This window comes from Pseudorasbora parva, chromosome 5 (assembly GCF_024679245.1).
Source record: "Pseudorasbora parva isolate DD20220531a chromosome 5, ASM2467924v1, whole genome shotgun sequence".
Lineage (NCBI taxonomy): Eukaryota > Metazoa > Chordata > Actinopteri > Cypriniformes > Gobionidae > Pseudorasbora > Pseudorasbora parva.
The window spans coordinates 4,163,196-4,176,545 of record NC_090176.1 but is presented as its reverse complement, the minus strand read 5'-3'; the positions used below and the strand labels follow the sequence as shown (position 1 = coordinate 4,176,545).

General features: G+C 42.9%; 40 non-coding genes across 40 annotated transcripts; all 40 read right to left on the bottom strand.

The window, feature by feature from the left end:
- Positions 1–292: 292 nt before the first annotated feature.
- On the bottom strand, positions 293–365 carry trnav-aac (transfer RNA valine (anticodon AAC)). The gene has a single exon. It is a non-coding gene; the product is annotated as a tRNA-Val (tRNA).
- A 241-nt stretch (positions 366–606) lies between these two features.
- On the bottom strand, positions 607–679 carry trnav-uac (transfer RNA valine (anticodon UAC)). The gene has a single exon. It is a non-coding gene; the product is annotated as a tRNA-Val (tRNA).
- Positions 680–1,105: 426 nt separating this feature from the next.
- Positions 1,106–1,178, bottom strand: trnav-aac (transfer RNA valine (anticodon AAC)). Its single transcript has one exon. It is a non-coding gene; the product is annotated as a tRNA-Val (tRNA).
- A 239-nt stretch (positions 1,179–1,417) lies between these two features.
- Positions 1,418–1,490, bottom strand: trnav-cac (transfer RNA valine (anticodon CAC)). Its single transcript has one exon. It is a non-coding gene; the product is annotated as a tRNA-Val (tRNA).
- Positions 1,491–1,613: 123 nt separating this feature from the next.
- Positions 1,614–1,686, bottom strand: trnav-aac (transfer RNA valine (anticodon AAC)). The gene has a single exon. It is a non-coding gene; the product is annotated as a tRNA-Val (tRNA).
- Positions 1,687–1,926: 240 nt separating this feature from the next.
- trnav-uac (transfer RNA valine (anticodon UAC)) lies at positions 1,927–1,999 on the bottom strand. Its single transcript has one exon. It is a non-coding gene; the product is annotated as a tRNA-Val (tRNA).
- Positions 2,000–2,231: 232 nt separating this feature from the next.
- trnav-cac (transfer RNA valine (anticodon CAC)) lies at positions 2,232–2,304 on the bottom strand. Its single transcript has one exon. It is a non-coding gene; the product is annotated as a tRNA-Val (tRNA).
- A 941-nt stretch (positions 2,305–3,245) lies between these two features.
- trnav-uac (transfer RNA valine (anticodon UAC)) lies at positions 3,246–3,318 on the bottom strand. The gene has a single exon. It is a non-coding gene; the product is annotated as a tRNA-Val (tRNA).
- Positions 3,319–3,550: 232 nt separating this feature from the next.
- Positions 3,551–3,623, bottom strand: trnav-cac (transfer RNA valine (anticodon CAC)). Its single transcript has one exon. It is a non-coding gene; the product is annotated as a tRNA-Val (tRNA).
- A 628-nt stretch (positions 3,624–4,251) lies between these two features.
- Positions 4,252–4,324, bottom strand: trnav-aac (transfer RNA valine (anticodon AAC)). Its single transcript has one exon. It is a non-coding gene; the product is annotated as a tRNA-Val (tRNA).
- Positions 4,325–4,565: 241 nt separating this feature from the next.
- Positions 4,566–4,638, bottom strand: trnav-uac (transfer RNA valine (anticodon UAC)). The gene has a single exon. It is a non-coding gene; the product is annotated as a tRNA-Val (tRNA).
- A 426-nt stretch (positions 4,639–5,064) lies between these two features.
- On the bottom strand, positions 5,065–5,137 carry trnav-aac (transfer RNA valine (anticodon AAC)). The gene has a single exon. It is a non-coding gene; the product is annotated as a tRNA-Val (tRNA).
- Positions 5,138–5,376: 239 nt separating this feature from the next.
- trnav-cac (transfer RNA valine (anticodon CAC)) lies at positions 5,377–5,449 on the bottom strand. Its single transcript has one exon. It is a non-coding gene; the product is annotated as a tRNA-Val (tRNA).
- A 123-nt stretch (positions 5,450–5,572) lies between these two features.
- trnav-aac (transfer RNA valine (anticodon AAC)) lies at positions 5,573–5,645 on the bottom strand. Its single transcript has one exon. It is a non-coding gene; the product is annotated as a tRNA-Val (tRNA).
- Positions 5,646–5,883: 238 nt separating this feature from the next.
- Positions 5,884–5,956, bottom strand: trnav-cac (transfer RNA valine (anticodon CAC)). The gene has a single exon. It is a non-coding gene; the product is annotated as a tRNA-Val (tRNA).
- A 121-nt stretch (positions 5,957–6,077) lies between these two features.
- Positions 6,078–6,150, bottom strand: trnav-aac (transfer RNA valine (anticodon AAC)). The gene has a single exon. It is a non-coding gene; the product is annotated as a tRNA-Val (tRNA).
- Positions 6,151–6,389: 239 nt separating this feature from the next.
- Positions 6,390–6,462, bottom strand: trnav-cac (transfer RNA valine (anticodon CAC)). Its single transcript has one exon. It is a non-coding gene; the product is annotated as a tRNA-Val (tRNA).
- Positions 6,463–6,898: 436 nt separating this feature from the next.
- On the bottom strand, positions 6,899–6,971 carry trnav-uac (transfer RNA valine (anticodon UAC)). Its single transcript has one exon. It is a non-coding gene; the product is annotated as a tRNA-Val (tRNA).
- Positions 6,972–7,203: 232 nt separating this feature from the next.
- Positions 7,204–7,276, bottom strand: trnav-cac (transfer RNA valine (anticodon CAC)). The gene has a single exon. It is a non-coding gene; the product is annotated as a tRNA-Val (tRNA).
- A 121-nt stretch (positions 7,277–7,397) lies between these two features.
- trnav-aac (transfer RNA valine (anticodon AAC)) lies at positions 7,398–7,470 on the bottom strand. Its single transcript has one exon. It is a non-coding gene; the product is annotated as a tRNA-Val (tRNA).
- A 239-nt stretch (positions 7,471–7,709) lies between these two features.
- On the bottom strand, positions 7,710–7,782 carry trnav-cac (transfer RNA valine (anticodon CAC)). Its single transcript has one exon. It is a non-coding gene; the product is annotated as a tRNA-Val (tRNA).
- A 123-nt stretch (positions 7,783–7,905) lies between these two features.
- On the bottom strand, positions 7,906–7,978 carry trnav-aac (transfer RNA valine (anticodon AAC)). The gene has a single exon. It is a non-coding gene; the product is annotated as a tRNA-Val (tRNA).
- A 240-nt stretch (positions 7,979–8,218) lies between these two features.
- On the bottom strand, positions 8,219–8,291 carry trnav-uac (transfer RNA valine (anticodon UAC)). The gene has a single exon. It is a non-coding gene; the product is annotated as a tRNA-Val (tRNA).
- A 232-nt stretch (positions 8,292–8,523) lies between these two features.
- On the bottom strand, positions 8,524–8,596 carry trnav-cac (transfer RNA valine (anticodon CAC)). The gene has a single exon. It is a non-coding gene; the product is annotated as a tRNA-Val (tRNA).
- Positions 8,597–8,717: 121 nt separating this feature from the next.
- Positions 8,718–8,790, bottom strand: trnav-aac (transfer RNA valine (anticodon AAC)). The gene has a single exon. It is a non-coding gene; the product is annotated as a tRNA-Val (tRNA).
- A 239-nt stretch (positions 8,791–9,029) lies between these two features.
- trnav-cac (transfer RNA valine (anticodon CAC)) lies at positions 9,030–9,102 on the bottom strand. The gene has a single exon. It is a non-coding gene; the product is annotated as a tRNA-Val (tRNA).
- Positions 9,103–9,225: 123 nt separating this feature from the next.
- On the bottom strand, positions 9,226–9,298 carry trnav-aac (transfer RNA valine (anticodon AAC)). The gene has a single exon. It is a non-coding gene; the product is annotated as a tRNA-Val (tRNA).
- A 240-nt stretch (positions 9,299–9,538) lies between these two features.
- Positions 9,539–9,611, bottom strand: trnav-uac (transfer RNA valine (anticodon UAC)). Its single transcript has one exon. It is a non-coding gene; the product is annotated as a tRNA-Val (tRNA).
- Positions 9,612–9,843: 232 nt separating this feature from the next.
- On the bottom strand, positions 9,844–9,916 carry trnav-cac (transfer RNA valine (anticodon CAC)). Its single transcript has one exon. It is a non-coding gene; the product is annotated as a tRNA-Val (tRNA).
- A 121-nt stretch (positions 9,917–10,037) lies between these two features.
- trnav-aac (transfer RNA valine (anticodon AAC)) lies at positions 10,038–10,110 on the bottom strand. Its single transcript has one exon. It is a non-coding gene; the product is annotated as a tRNA-Val (tRNA).
- A 239-nt stretch (positions 10,111–10,349) lies between these two features.
- On the bottom strand, positions 10,350–10,422 carry trnav-cac (transfer RNA valine (anticodon CAC)). The gene has a single exon. It is a non-coding gene; the product is annotated as a tRNA-Val (tRNA).
- A 123-nt stretch (positions 10,423–10,545) lies between these two features.
- On the bottom strand, positions 10,546–10,618 carry trnav-aac (transfer RNA valine (anticodon AAC)). The gene has a single exon. It is a non-coding gene; the product is annotated as a tRNA-Val (tRNA).
- A 240-nt stretch (positions 10,619–10,858) lies between these two features.
- trnav-uac (transfer RNA valine (anticodon UAC)) lies at positions 10,859–10,931 on the bottom strand. The gene has a single exon. It is a non-coding gene; the product is annotated as a tRNA-Val (tRNA).
- A 232-nt stretch (positions 10,932–11,163) lies between these two features.
- On the bottom strand, positions 11,164–11,236 carry trnav-cac (transfer RNA valine (anticodon CAC)). The gene has a single exon. It is a non-coding gene; the product is annotated as a tRNA-Val (tRNA).
- A 121-nt stretch (positions 11,237–11,357) lies between these two features.
- On the bottom strand, positions 11,358–11,430 carry trnav-aac (transfer RNA valine (anticodon AAC)). The gene has a single exon. It is a non-coding gene; the product is annotated as a tRNA-Val (tRNA).
- Positions 11,431–11,669: 239 nt separating this feature from the next.
- trnav-cac (transfer RNA valine (anticodon CAC)) lies at positions 11,670–11,742 on the bottom strand. The gene has a single exon. It is a non-coding gene; the product is annotated as a tRNA-Val (tRNA).
- A 123-nt stretch (positions 11,743–11,865) lies between these two features.
- On the bottom strand, positions 11,866–11,938 carry trnav-aac (transfer RNA valine (anticodon AAC)). Its single transcript has one exon. It is a non-coding gene; the product is annotated as a tRNA-Val (tRNA).
- Positions 11,939–12,178: 240 nt separating this feature from the next.
- On the bottom strand, positions 12,179–12,251 carry trnav-uac (transfer RNA valine (anticodon UAC)). Its single transcript has one exon. It is a non-coding gene; the product is annotated as a tRNA-Val (tRNA).
- A 232-nt stretch (positions 12,252–12,483) lies between these two features.
- Positions 12,484–12,556, bottom strand: trnav-cac (transfer RNA valine (anticodon CAC)). The gene has a single exon. It is a non-coding gene; the product is annotated as a tRNA-Val (tRNA).
- A 628-nt stretch (positions 12,557–13,184) lies between these two features.
- Positions 13,185–13,257, bottom strand: trnav-aac (transfer RNA valine (anticodon AAC)). The gene has a single exon. It is a non-coding gene; the product is annotated as a tRNA-Val (tRNA).
- Positions 13,258–13,350: the final 93 nt, after the last annotated feature.

Below are 13,350 nucleotides of genomic sequence, written 5' to 3'. Positions count from 1 at the left end.
GATTGCCTCCAACTAGCTTGAAATTATAGCCTTTGTAGCATGGAAATCCACTAACCTGAGAGCCATTTCAGCACATATAGTAAAAATTACTCCAGATGTTTCCACCCAGTTTCGAACTGGGGACGTTTCGCGTGTGAGGCGAACGTGATAACCACTACACTATGGAGACCTGTCTTGAGGTAGCATAAGGAAGTCTTGCGAATCACGAATTTTAAAAAACGTATAATGTAAAAGAGAGCTAAATACTCTTAGCGTCGCAAACAATCTATACTTTCTGTCAAAAGCTGACCGCTGTTTCTGCTCGGTTTCGAACCGAGGACCTTTCGCGTGTTAGGCGAACGTGATAACCACTACACTACAGAAACCTCATGGTGAGCTTAATTGCCTTTTTCCAAGACAGGTTCGTCCCATAATCTGCCCTGCAATCAGAGTGTTGGTCTGTGTAAATTCCACAAGCAACAGGAAAGTGCTCATTGGGCTTGGTAGTCTGTCTTGAGATCCTTAGCACGATTGCCTTCAACTAGCTTGAAATTGGAGCCTTTGTAGTGTGGAAATGCGCTTGCCGGAGATCCATTTCAGCATGTTTAGTTAAAAAACACTCAATTTTATTTCTGCCCAGTTTCGAACTGGGGACCTTTCGCGTGTAATGCGAACGTGATAACCACTACACTACAGAAACCTCACAGTGAGTTTAGTGGCCTTTTTCCAAGACAGGTTCATCCCATAATCTGCACCGCAAGCAGAGTGTCAGTCTGTGTAGATTCCACAAACAACAGAACAGAGATAATTCACCATTGGAGTCTGGCTTGAGATCCTTAGTATGATTGCCTTCAAATAGCTTTTAGCCTTTGTAGCTGGATATCCACTTACCTTAGAGCCATTTCAGCACATATAGTAAAAATTGCTCAAGTTGTTTCCACCCAGTTTCGAACTGCGGACCTTTCGCGTGTGAGGCGAACGTGATAACCACTACACTATGGAAACCTGTCTTCAGGAAGCAGAAGAAAATCTTCAGACTCACAAATTAAAATGTGTATAATGTAAAAGGGAGATAGATACTCTTGGCGTTGCAAACAATTCATACTTTCTGTCAAAAGTTGGTCGTTGTTTCTGCTCGGTTTCGAACCGAGGACCTTTCGCGTGTTAGGCGAACGTGATAACCACTACACTACAGAAACTTCACTTTGGGTTGAGTGGTCTTTTTCCAAGACAGGTTCATCCAATAATATGCACTGCAAGCAGAGTGTCAGTCTGTGTAGATTCCACAAACAACAGGACAGAGCTAATTCATCATGGTAGTCTGACTTGAGGTCCTTTGTATGATTGCCTCCAAATAGCTTGAAATTATAGCCTTTGTAGCATGGAAATCCACTAACCTGAGAGCCATTTCAGCACATATAGTAAAAATTACTCCAGATGTTTCCACCCAGTTTCGAACTGGGGACCTTTCGCGTGTGAGGCGAACGTGATAACCACTACACTATGGAAACCTGTCTTGAGGTAGCATAAGGAAGTCTTGCGAATCACGAATTTTAAAAAACGTATAATGTAAAAGAGAGCTAAATACTCTTAGCGTCGCAAACAATCTATACTTTCTGTCAAAAGCTGACCGCTGTTTCTGCTCGGTTTCGAACCGAGGACCTTTCGCGTGTTAGGCGAACGTGATAACCACTACACTACAGAAACCTCATGGTGAGCTTAATTGCCTTTTTCCAAGACAGGTTCATCCCATAATCTGCCCTGCAATCAGAGTGTTGGTCTGTGTAAATTCCACAAGCAACAGGAAAGTGCTCATTGGGCTTGGTAGTCTGTCTTGAGATCCTTAGCACGATTGCCTTCAACTAGCTTGAAATTGGAGCCTTTGTAGTGTGGAAATGCGCTTGCCGGAGATCCATTTCAGCATGTTTAGTTAAAAAACACTCAATTTGTTTCTGCCCAGTTTCGAACTGGGGACCTTTCGCGTGTAAAGCGAACGTGATAACCACTACACTACAGAAACCTCACAGTGAGTTTAGTGGCCTTTTTCCAAGACAGGTTCATCCCATAATCTGCACCGCAAGCAGAGTGTCAGTCTGTGTAGATTCCACAAACAACAGAACAGAGATAATTCACCATTGGAGTCTGGCTTGAGATCCTTAGTATGATTGCCTTCAAATAGCTTTTAGCCTTTGTAGCTGGATATCCACTTACCTTAGAGCCATTTCAGCACATATAGTAAAAATTGCTCAAGTTGTTTCCACCCAGTTTCGAACTGGGGACCTTTCGCGTGTGAGGCGAACGTGATAACCACTACACTATGGAAACCTGTCTTCAGGAAGCAGAAGAAAATCTTCAGACTCACAAATTAAAATGTGTATAATGTAAAAGGGAGATAGATACTCTTGGCGTTGCAAACAATTCATACTTTCTGTCAAAAGTTGGTCGTTGTTTCTGCTCGGTTTCGAACCGAAGACCTTTCGCGTGTTAGGCGAACGTGATAACCACTACACTACAGAAACTTCACTTTGGGTTGAGTGGTCTTTTTCCAAGACAGGTTCATCCAATAATATGCACTGCAAGCAGAGTGTCAGTCTGTGTAGATTCCACAAACAACAGGACAGAGCTAATTCATCATGGTAGTCTGACTTGAGGTCCTTAGTATGATTGCCTCCAAATAGCTTGAAATTATAGCCTTTGTAGCATGGAAATCCACTAACCTGAGAGCCATTTCAGCACATATAGTAAAAATTACTCCAGATGTTTCCACCCAGTTTCGAACTGGGGACCTTTCGCGTGTGAGGCGAACGTGATAACCACTACACTATGGAGACCTGTCTTGAGGTAGCATAAGGAAGTCTTGCGAATCACGAATTTTAAAAAACGTATAATGTAAAAGAGAGCTAAATACTCTTAGCGTCGCAAACAATCTATACTTTCAGTCAAAGCTGACCGCTGTTTCTGCTCGGTTTCGAAACGAGGACCTTTCGCGTGTTAGGCGAACGTGATAACCACTACACTACAGAAACCTCATGGTGAGCTTAATTGCCTTTTTCCAAGACAGGTTCATCCCATAATCTGCCCTGCAATCAGAGTGTTGGTCTGTGTAAATTCCACAAGCAACAGGAAAGTGCGAATTGGGCTTGGTAGTCTGTCTTGAGATCCTTAGCACGATTGCCTTCAACTAGCTTGAAATTGGAGCCTTTGTAGTGTGGAAATGCGCTTGCCGGAGATCCATTTCAGCATGTTTAGTTAAAAAACACTCAATTTGTTTCTGCCCAGTTTCGAACTGGGGACCTTTCGCGTGTAAAGCGAACGTGATAACCACTACACTACAGAAACCTCACAGTGAGTTTAGTGGCCTTTTTCCAAGACAGGTTCATCCCATAATCTGCACCGCAAGCAGAGTGTCAGTCTGTGTAGATCCCACAAACAACAGAACAGAGATAATTCACCATTGGAGTCTGGCTTGAGATCCTTAGTATGATTGCCTTCAAATAGCTTTTAGCCTTTGTAGCTGGATATCCACTTACCTTAGAGCCATTTCAGCACATATAGTAAAAATTGCTCAAGTTGTTTCCACCCAGTTTCGAACTGGGGACCTTTCGCGTGTGAGGCGAACGTGATAACCACTACACTATGGAAACCTGTCTTCAGGAAGCAGAAGAAAATCTTCAGACTCACAAATTAAAATGTGTATAATGTAAAAGGGAGATAGATACTCTTGGCGTTGCAAACAATTCATACTTTCTGTCAAAAGTTGGTCGTTGTTTCTGCTCGGTTTCGAACCGAAGACCTTTCGCGTGTTAGGCGAACGTGATAACCACTACACTACAGAAACTTCACTTTGGGTTGAGTGGTCTTTTTCCAAGACAGGTTCATCCAATAATATGCACTGCAAGCAGAGTGTCAGTCTGTGTAGATTCCACAAACAACAGGACAGAGCTAATTCATCATGGTAGTCTGACTTGAGGTCCTTAGTATGATTGCCTCCAAATAGCTTGAAATTATAGCCTTTGTAGCATGGAAATCCACTAACCTGAGAGCCATTTCAGCACATATAGTAAAAATTACTCCAGATGTTTCCACCCAGTTTCGAACTGGGGACCTTTCGCGTGTGAGGCGAACGTGATAACCACTACACTATGGAGACCTGTCTTGAGTTGCATAAGGAAGTCTTGCGAATCACGAATTTTAAAAAACGTATAATGTAAAAGAGAGCTAAATACTCTTAGCGTCGCAAACAATCTATACTTTCTGTCAAAAGCTGACCGCTGTTTCTGCTCGGTTTCGAACCGAGGACCTTTCGCGTGTTAGGCGAACGTGATAACCACTACACTACAGAAACCTCATGGTGAGCTTAATTGCCTTTTTCCAAGACAGGTTCATCCCATAATCTGCCCTGCAATCAGAGTGTTGGTCTGTGTAAATTCCACAAGCAACAGGAAAGTGCTCATTGGGCTTGGTAGTCTGTCTTGAGATCCTTAGCACGATTGCCTTCAACTAGCTTGAAATTGGAGCCTTTGTAGTGTGGAAATGCGCTTGCCGGAGATCCATTTCAGCATGTTTAGTTAAAAAACACTCAATTATATTTCTGCCCAGTTTCGAACTGGGGACCTTTCGCGTGTAAAGCGAACGTGATAACCACTACACTACAGAAACCTCACAGTGAGTTTAGTGGCCTTTTTCCAAGACAGGTTCATCCCATAATCTGCACCGCAAGCAGAGTGTCAGTCTGTGTAGATTCCACAAACAACAGAACAGAGATAATTCACCATTGGAGTCTGGCTTGAGATCCTTAGTATGATTGCCTTCAAATAGCTTTTAGCCTTTGTAGCTGGATATCCACTTACCTTAGAGCCATTTCAGCACATATAGTAAAAATTGCTCAAGTTGTTTCCACCCAGTTTCGAACTGCGGACCTTTCGCGTGTGAGGCGAACGTGATAACCACTACACTATGGAAACCTGTCTTCAGGAAGCAGAAGAAAATCTTCAGACTCACAAATTAAAATGTGTATAATGTAAAAGGGAGATAGATACTCTTGGCGTTGCAAACAATTCATACTTTCTGTCAAAAGTTGGTCGTTGTTTCTGCTCGGTTTCGAACCGAGGACCTTTCGCGTGTTAGGCGAACGTGATAACCACTACACTACAGAAACTTCACTTTGGGTTGAGTGGTCTTTTTCCAAGACAGGTTCATCCAATAATATGCACTGCAAGCAGAGTGTCAGTCTGTGTAGATTCCACAAACAACAGGACAGAGCTAATTCATCATGGTAGTCTGACTTGAGGTCCTTTGTATGATTGCCTCCAAATAGCTTGAAATTATAGCCTTTGTAGCATGGAAATCCACTAACCTGAGAGCCATTTCAGCACATATAGTAAAAATTACTCCAGATGTTTCCACCCAGTTTCGAACTGGGGACCTTTCGCGTGTGAGGCGAACGTGATAACCACTACACTATGGAAACCTGTCTTGAGGTAGCATAAGGAAGTCTTGCGAATCACGAATTTTAAAAAACGTATAATGTAAAAGAGAGCTAAATACTCTTAGCGTCGCAAACAATCTATACTTTCTGTCAAAAGCTGACCGCTGTTTCTGCTCGGTTTCGAACCGAGGACCTTTCGCGTGTTAGGCGAACGTGATAACCACTACACTACAGAAACCTCATGGTGAGCTTAATTGCCTTTTTCCAAGACAGGTTCATCCCATAATCTGCCCTGCAATCAGAGTGTTGGTCTGTGTAAATTCCACAAGCAACAGGAAAGTGCGAATTGGGCTTGGTAGTCTGTCTTGAGATCCTTAGCACGATTGCCTTCAACTAGCTTGAAATTGGAGCCTTTGTAGCTGGATATCCACTTACCTTAGAGCCATTTCAGCACATATAGTAAAAATTGCTCAAGTTGTTTCCACCCAGTTTCGAACTGGGGACCTTTCGCGTGTGAGGCGAACGTGATAACCACTACACTATGGAAACCTGTCTTCAGGAAGCAGAAGAAAATCTTCAGACTCACAAATTAAAATGTGTATAATGTAAAAGGGAGATAGATACTCTTGGCGTTGCAAACAATTCATACTTTCTGTCAAAAGTTGGTCGCTGTTTCTGCTCGGGTTCGAACCGAGGACCTTTCGCGTGTTAGGCGAACGTGATAACCACTACACTACAGAAACTTCACTTTGGGTTGAGTGGTCTTTTTCCAAGACAGGTTCATCCAATAATATGCACTGCAAGCAGAGTGTCAGTCTGTGTAGATTCCACAAACAACAGGACAGAGCTAATTCATCATGGTAGTCTGACTTGAGGTCCTTAGTATGATTGCCTCCAAATAGCTTGAAATTACAGCCTTTGTAGCATGGAAATCCACTAACCTGAGAGCCATTTCAGCACATATAGTAAAAATTACTCAAGATGTTTCCACCCAGTTTCGAACTGGGGACCTTTCGCGTGTGAGGCGAACGTGATAACCACTACACTATGGAAACCTGTCTTGAGGTAGCATAAGGAAGTCTTGCGAATCACGAATTTTAAAAAACGTATAATGTAAAAGAGAGCTAAATACTCTTAGCGTCGCAAACAATCTATACTTTCTGTCAAAAGCTGACCGCTGTTTCTGCTCGGTTTCAAAACGAGGACCTTTCGCGTGTTAGGCGAACGTGATAACCACTACACTACAGAAACCTCATGGTGAGCTTAATTGCCTTTTTCCAAGACAGGTTCATCCCATAATCTGCCCTGCAATCAGAGTGTTGGTCTGTGTAAATTCCACAAGCAACAGGAAAGTGCTCATTGGGCTTTGTAGTCTGTCTTGAGATCCTTAGCACGATTGCCTTCAACTAGCTTGAAATTGGAGCCTTTGTAGTGTGGAAATGCGCTTGCCGGAGATCCATTTCAGCATGTTTAGTTAAAAAACACTCAATTTGTTTCTGCCCAGTTTCGAACTGGGGACCTTTCGCATGTAAAGCGAACGTGATAACCACTACACTACAGAAACCTCACAGTGAGTTTAGTGGCCTTTTTCCAAGACAGGTTCATCCCATAATCTGCACCGCAAGCAGAGTGTCAGTCTGTGTAGATTCCACAAACAACAGAACAGAGATAATTCACCATTGGAGTCTGGCTTGAGATCCTTAGTATGATTGCCTTCAAATAGCTTTTAGCCTTTGTAGCTGGATATCCACTTACCTTAGAGCCATTTCAGCAAATATAGTAAAAAATCCTCAAGTTGTTTCCACCCAGTTTCGAACTGGGGACCTTTCGCGTGTGAGGCGAACGTGATAACCACTACACTATGGAAACCTGTCTTCAGGAAGCAGAAGAAAATCTTCAGACTCACAAATTAAAATGTGTATAATGTAAAAGGGAGATAGATACTCTTGGCGTTGCAAACAATTCATACTTTCTGTCAAAAGTTGGGCGCTGTTTCTGCTCGGTTTCGAACCGAGGACCTTTCGCGTGTTAGGCGAACGTGATAACCACTACACTACAGAAACTTCACTTTGGGTTGAGTGGTCTTTTTCCAAGACAGGTTCATCCAATAATATGCACTGCAAGCAGAGTGTCAGTCTGTGTAGATTCCACAAACAACAGGACAGAGCTAATTCATCATGGTAGTCTGACTTGAGGTCCTTAGTATGATTGCCTCCAAATAGCTTGAAATTACAGCCTTTGTAGCATGGAAATCCACTAACCTGAGAGCCATTTCAGCACATATAGTAAAAATTACTCAAGTTGTTTCCACCCAGTTTCGAACTGGGGACCTTTCGCGTGTGAGGCGAACGTGATAACCACTACACTATGGAAACCTGTCTTGAGGTAGCATAAGGAAGTCTTGCGAATCACGAATTTTAAAAAACGTATAATGTAAAAGAGAGCTAAATACTCTTAGCGTCGCAAACAATCTATACTTTCTGTCAAAAGCTGACCGCTGTTTCTGCTCGGTTTCGAACCGAGGACCTTTCGCGTGTTAGGCGAACGTGATAACCACTACACTACAGAAACCTCATGGCGAGCTTAATTGCCTTTTTCCAAGACAGGTTCATCCCATAATCTGCCCTGCAATCAGAGTGTTGGTCTGTGTAAATTCCACAAGCAACAGGAAAGTGCTCATTGGGCTTGGTAGTCTGTCTTGAAATCCTTAGCACGATTGCCTTCAACTAGCTTGAAATTGGAGCCTTTGTAGTGTGGAAATGCGCTTGCCGGAGATCCATTTCAGCATGTTTAGTTAAAAAACACTCAATTTGTTTCTGCCCAGTTTCGAACTGGGGACCTTTCGCGTGTAAAGCGAACGTGATAACCACTACACTACAGAAACCTCACAGTGAGTTTAGTGGCCTTTTTCCAAGACAGGTTCATCCCACAATCTGCACCGCAAGCAGAGTGTCAGTCTGTGTAGATTCCACAAACAACAGAACAGAGATAATTCACCATTGGAGTCTGGCTTGAGATCCTTAGTATGATTGCCTTCAAATAGCTTTTAGCCTTTGTAGCTGGATATCCACTTACCTTAGAGCCATTTCAGCAAATATAGTAAAAAATCCTCAAGTTGTTTCCACCCAGTTTCGAACTGGGGACCTTTCGCGTGTGAGGCGAACGTGATAACCACTACACTATGGAAACCTGTCTTCAGGAAGCAGAAGAAAATCTTCAGACTCACAAATTAAAATGTGTATAATGTAAAAGGGAGATAGATACTCTTGGCGTTGCAAACAATTCATACTTTCTGTCAAAAGTTGGGCGCTGTTTCTGCTCGGTTTCGAACCGAGGACCTTTCGCGTGTTAGGCGAACGTGATAACCACTACACTACAGAAACTTCACTTTGGGTTGAGTGGTCTTTTTCCAAGACAGGTTCATCCAATAATATGCACTGCAAGCAGAGTGTCAGTCTGTGTAGATTCCACAAACAACAGGACAGAGCTAATTCATCATGGTAGTCTGACTTGAGGTCCTTAGTATGATTGCCTCCAAATAGCTTGAAATTACAGCCTTTGTAGCATGGAAATCCACTAACCTGAGAGCCATTTCAGCACATATAGTAAAAATTACTCAAGTTGTTTCCACCCAGTTTCGAACTGGGGACCTTTCGCGTGTGAGGCGAACGTGATAACCACTACACTATGGAAACCTGTCTTGAGGTAGCATAAGGAAGTCTTGCGAATCACGAATTTTAAAAAACGTATAATGTAAAAGAGAGCTAAATACTCTTAGCGTCGCAAACAATCTATACTTTCTGTCAAAAGCTGACCGCTGTTTCTGCTCGGTTTCGAACCGAGGACCTTTCGCGTGTTAGGCGAACGTGATAACCACTACACTACAGAAACCTCATGGCGAGCTTAATTGCCTTTTTCCAAGACAGGTTCATCCCATAATCTGCCCTGCAATCAGAGTGTTGGTCTGTGTAAATTCCACAAGCAACAGGAAAGTGCTCATTGGGCTTGGTAGTCTGTCTTGAAATCCTTAGCACGATTGCCTTCAACTAGCTTGAAATTGGAGCCTTTGTAGTGTGGAAATGCGCTTGCCGGAGATCCATTTCAGCATGTTTAGTTAAAAAACACTCAATTTGTTTCTGCCCAGTTTCGAACTGGGGACCTTTCGCGTGTAAAGCGAACGTGATAACCACTACACTACAGAAACCTCACAGTGAGTTTAGTGGCCTTTTTCCAAGACAGGTTCATCCCACAATCTGCACCGCAAGCAGAGTGTCAGTCTGTGTAGATTCCACAAACAACAGAACAGAGATAATTCACCATTGGAGTCTGGCTTGAGATCCTTAGTATGATTGCCTTCAAATAGCTTTTAGCCTTTGTAGCTGGATATCCACTTACCTTAGAGCCATTTCAGCACATATAGTAAAAATTGCTCAAGTTGTTTCCACCCAGTTTCGAACTGGGGACCTTTCGCGTGTGAGGCGAACGTGATAACCACTACACTATGGAAACCTGTCTTCAGGAAGCAGAAGAAAATCTTCAGACTCACAAATTAAAATGTGTATAATGTAAAAGGGAGATAGATACTCTTGGCGTTGCAAACAATTCATACTTTCTGTCAAAAGTTGGTCGCTGTTTCTGCTCGGTTTCGAACCGAGGACCTTTCGCGTGTTAGGCGAACGTGATAACCACTACACTACAGAAACTTCACTTTGGGTTGAGTGGTCTTTTTCCAAGACAGGTTCATCCAATAATATGCACTGCAAGCAGAGTGTCAGTCTGTGTAGATTCCACAAACAACAGGACAGAGCTAATTCATCATGGTAGTCTGACTTGAGGTCCTTAGTATGATTGCCTCCAAATAGCTTGAAATTACAGCCTTTGTAGCATGGAAATCCACTAACCTGAGAGCCATTTCAGCACATATAGTAAAAATTACTCAAGATGTTTCCACCCAGTTTCGAACTGGGGACCTTTCGCGTGTGAGGCGAACGTGATAACCACTACACTATGGAAACCTGTCTTGAGGTAGCATAAGGAAGTCTTGCGAATCACGCATTTTAAAAAACGTATAATGTAAAAGAGAGCTAAATACTCTTAGCGTCGCAAACAATCTATACTTTCTGTCAAAAGCTGACCGCTGTTTCTGCTCGGTTTCGAACCGAGGACCTTTCGCGTGTTAGGCGAACGTGATAACCACTACACTACAGAAACCTCATGGCGAGCTTAATTGCCTTTTTCCAAGACAGGTTCATCCCATAATCTGCCCTGCAATCAGAGTGTTGGTCTGTGTAAATTCCACAAGCAACAGGAAAGTGCTCATTGGGCTTGGTAGTCTGTCTTGAGATCCTTAGCACGATTGCCTTCAACTAGCTTGAAATTGGAGCCTTTGTAGTGTGGAAATGCGCTTGCCGGAGATCCATTTCAGCATGTTTAGTTAAAAAACACTCAATTTGTTTCTGCCCAGTTTCGAACTGGGGACCTTTCGCGTGTAAAGCGAACGTGATAACCTCTACACTACAGAAACCTCACAGTGAGTTTAGTGGCCTTTTTCCAAGACAGGTTCATCCCACAATCTGCACCGCAAGCAGAGTGTCAGTCTGTGTAGATTCCACAAACAACAGAACAGAGATAATTCACCATTGGAGTCTGGCTTGAGATCCTTAGTATGATTGCCTTCAAATAGCTTTTAGCCTTTGTAGCTGGATATCCACTTACCTTAGAGCCATTTCAGCACATATAGTAAAAATTGCTCAAGTTGTTTCCACCCAGTTTCGAACTGGGGACCTTTCGCGTGTGAGGCGAACGTGATAACCACTACACTATGGAAACCTGTCTTCAGGAAGCAGAAGAAAATCTTCAGACTCACAAATTAAAATCTGTATAATGTAAAAGGGAGATAGATACTCTTGGCGTTGCAAACAATTCATACTTTCTGTCAAAAGTTGGTCGCTGTTTCTGCTCGGTTTCGAACCGAGGACCTTTCGCGTGTTAGGCGAACGTGATAACCACTACACTACAGAAACTTCACTTTGGGTTGAGTGGTCTTTTTCCAAGACAGGTTCATCCAATAATATGCACTGCAAGCAGAGTGTCAGTCTGTGTAGATTCCACAAACAACAGGACAGAGCTAATTCATCATGGTAGTCTGACTTGAGGTCCTTAGTATGATTGCCTCCAAATAGCTTGAAATTACAGCCTTTGTAGCATGGAAATCCACTAACCTGAGAGCCATTTCAGCACATATAGTAAAAATTACTCAAGATGTTTCCACCCAGTTTCGAACTGGGGACCTTTCGCGTGTGAGGCGAACGTGATAACCACTACACTATGGAAACCTGTCTTGAGGTAGCATAAGGAAGTCTTGCGAATCACGCATTTTAAAAAACGTATAATGTAAAAGAGAGCTAAATACTCTTAGCGTCGCAAACAATCTATACTTTCTGTCAAAAGCTGACCGCTGTTTCTGCTCGGTTTCGAACCGAGGACCTTTCGCGTGTTAGGCGAACGTGATAACCACTACACTACAGAAACCTCATGGCGAGCTTAATTGCCTTTTTCCAAGACAGGTTCATCCCATAATCTGCCCTGCAATCAGAGTGTTGGTCTGTGTAAATTCCACAAGCAACAGGAAAGTGCTCATTGGGCTTGGTAGTCTGTCTTGAGATCCTTAGCACGATTGCCTTCAACTAGCTTGAAATTGGAGCCTTTGTAGTGTGGAAATGCGCTTGCCGGAGATCCATTTCAGCATGTTTAGTTAAAAAACACTCAATTTGTTTCTGCCCAGTTTCGAACTGGGGACCTTTCGCGTGTAAAGCGAACGTGATAACCACTACACTACAGAAACCTCACAGTGAGTTTAGTGGCCTTTTTCCAAGACAGGTTCATCCCACAATCTGCACCGCAAGCAGAGTGTCAGTCTGTGTAGATTCCACAAACAACAGAACAGAGATAATTCACCATTGGAGTCTGGCTTGAGATCCTTAGTATGATTGCCTTCAAATAGCTTTTAGCCTTTTTAGCTGGATATCCACTTACCTTAGAGCCATTTCAGCACATATAGTAAAAATTGCTCAAGTTGTTTCCACCCAGTTTCGAACTGGGGACCTTTCGCGTGTGAGGCGAACGTGATAACCACTACACTATGGAAACCTGTCTTCAGGAAGCAGAAGAAAATCTTCAGACTCACAAATTAAAATGTGTATAATGTAAAAGGGAGATAGATACTCTTGGCGTTGCAAACAATTCATACTTTCTGTCAAAAGTTGGTCGTTGTTTCTGCTCGGTTTCGAACCGAAGACCTTTCGCGTGTTAGGCGAACGTGATAACCACTACACTACAGAAACTTCACTTTGGGTTGAGTGGTCTTTTTCCAAGACAGGTTCATCCAATAATATGCACTGCAAGCAGAGTGTCAGTCTGTGTAGATTCCACAAACAACAGGACAGAGCTAATTCATCATGGTAGTCTGACTTGAGGTCCTTAGTATGATTGCCTCCAAATAGCTTGAAATTATAGCCTTTGTAGCATGGAAATCCACTAACCTGAGAGCCATTTCAGCACATATAGTAAAAATTACTCCAGATGTTTCCACCCAGTTTCGAACTGGGGACCTTTCGCGTGTGAGGCGAACGTGATAACCACTACACTATGGAGACCTGTCTTGAGTTGCATAAGGAAGTCTTGCGAATCACGAATTTTAAAAAACGTATAATGTAAAAGAGAGCTAAATACTCTTAGCGTCGCAAACAATCTATACTTTCTGTCAAAAGCTGACCGCTGTTTCTGCTCGGTTTCGAACCGAGGACCTTTCGCGTGTTAGGCGAACGTGATAACCACTACACTACAGAAACCTCATGGTGAGCTTAATTGCCTTTTTCCAAGACAGGTTCATCCCATAATCTGCCCTGCAATCAGAGTGTTGGTCTGTGTAAATTCCACAAGCA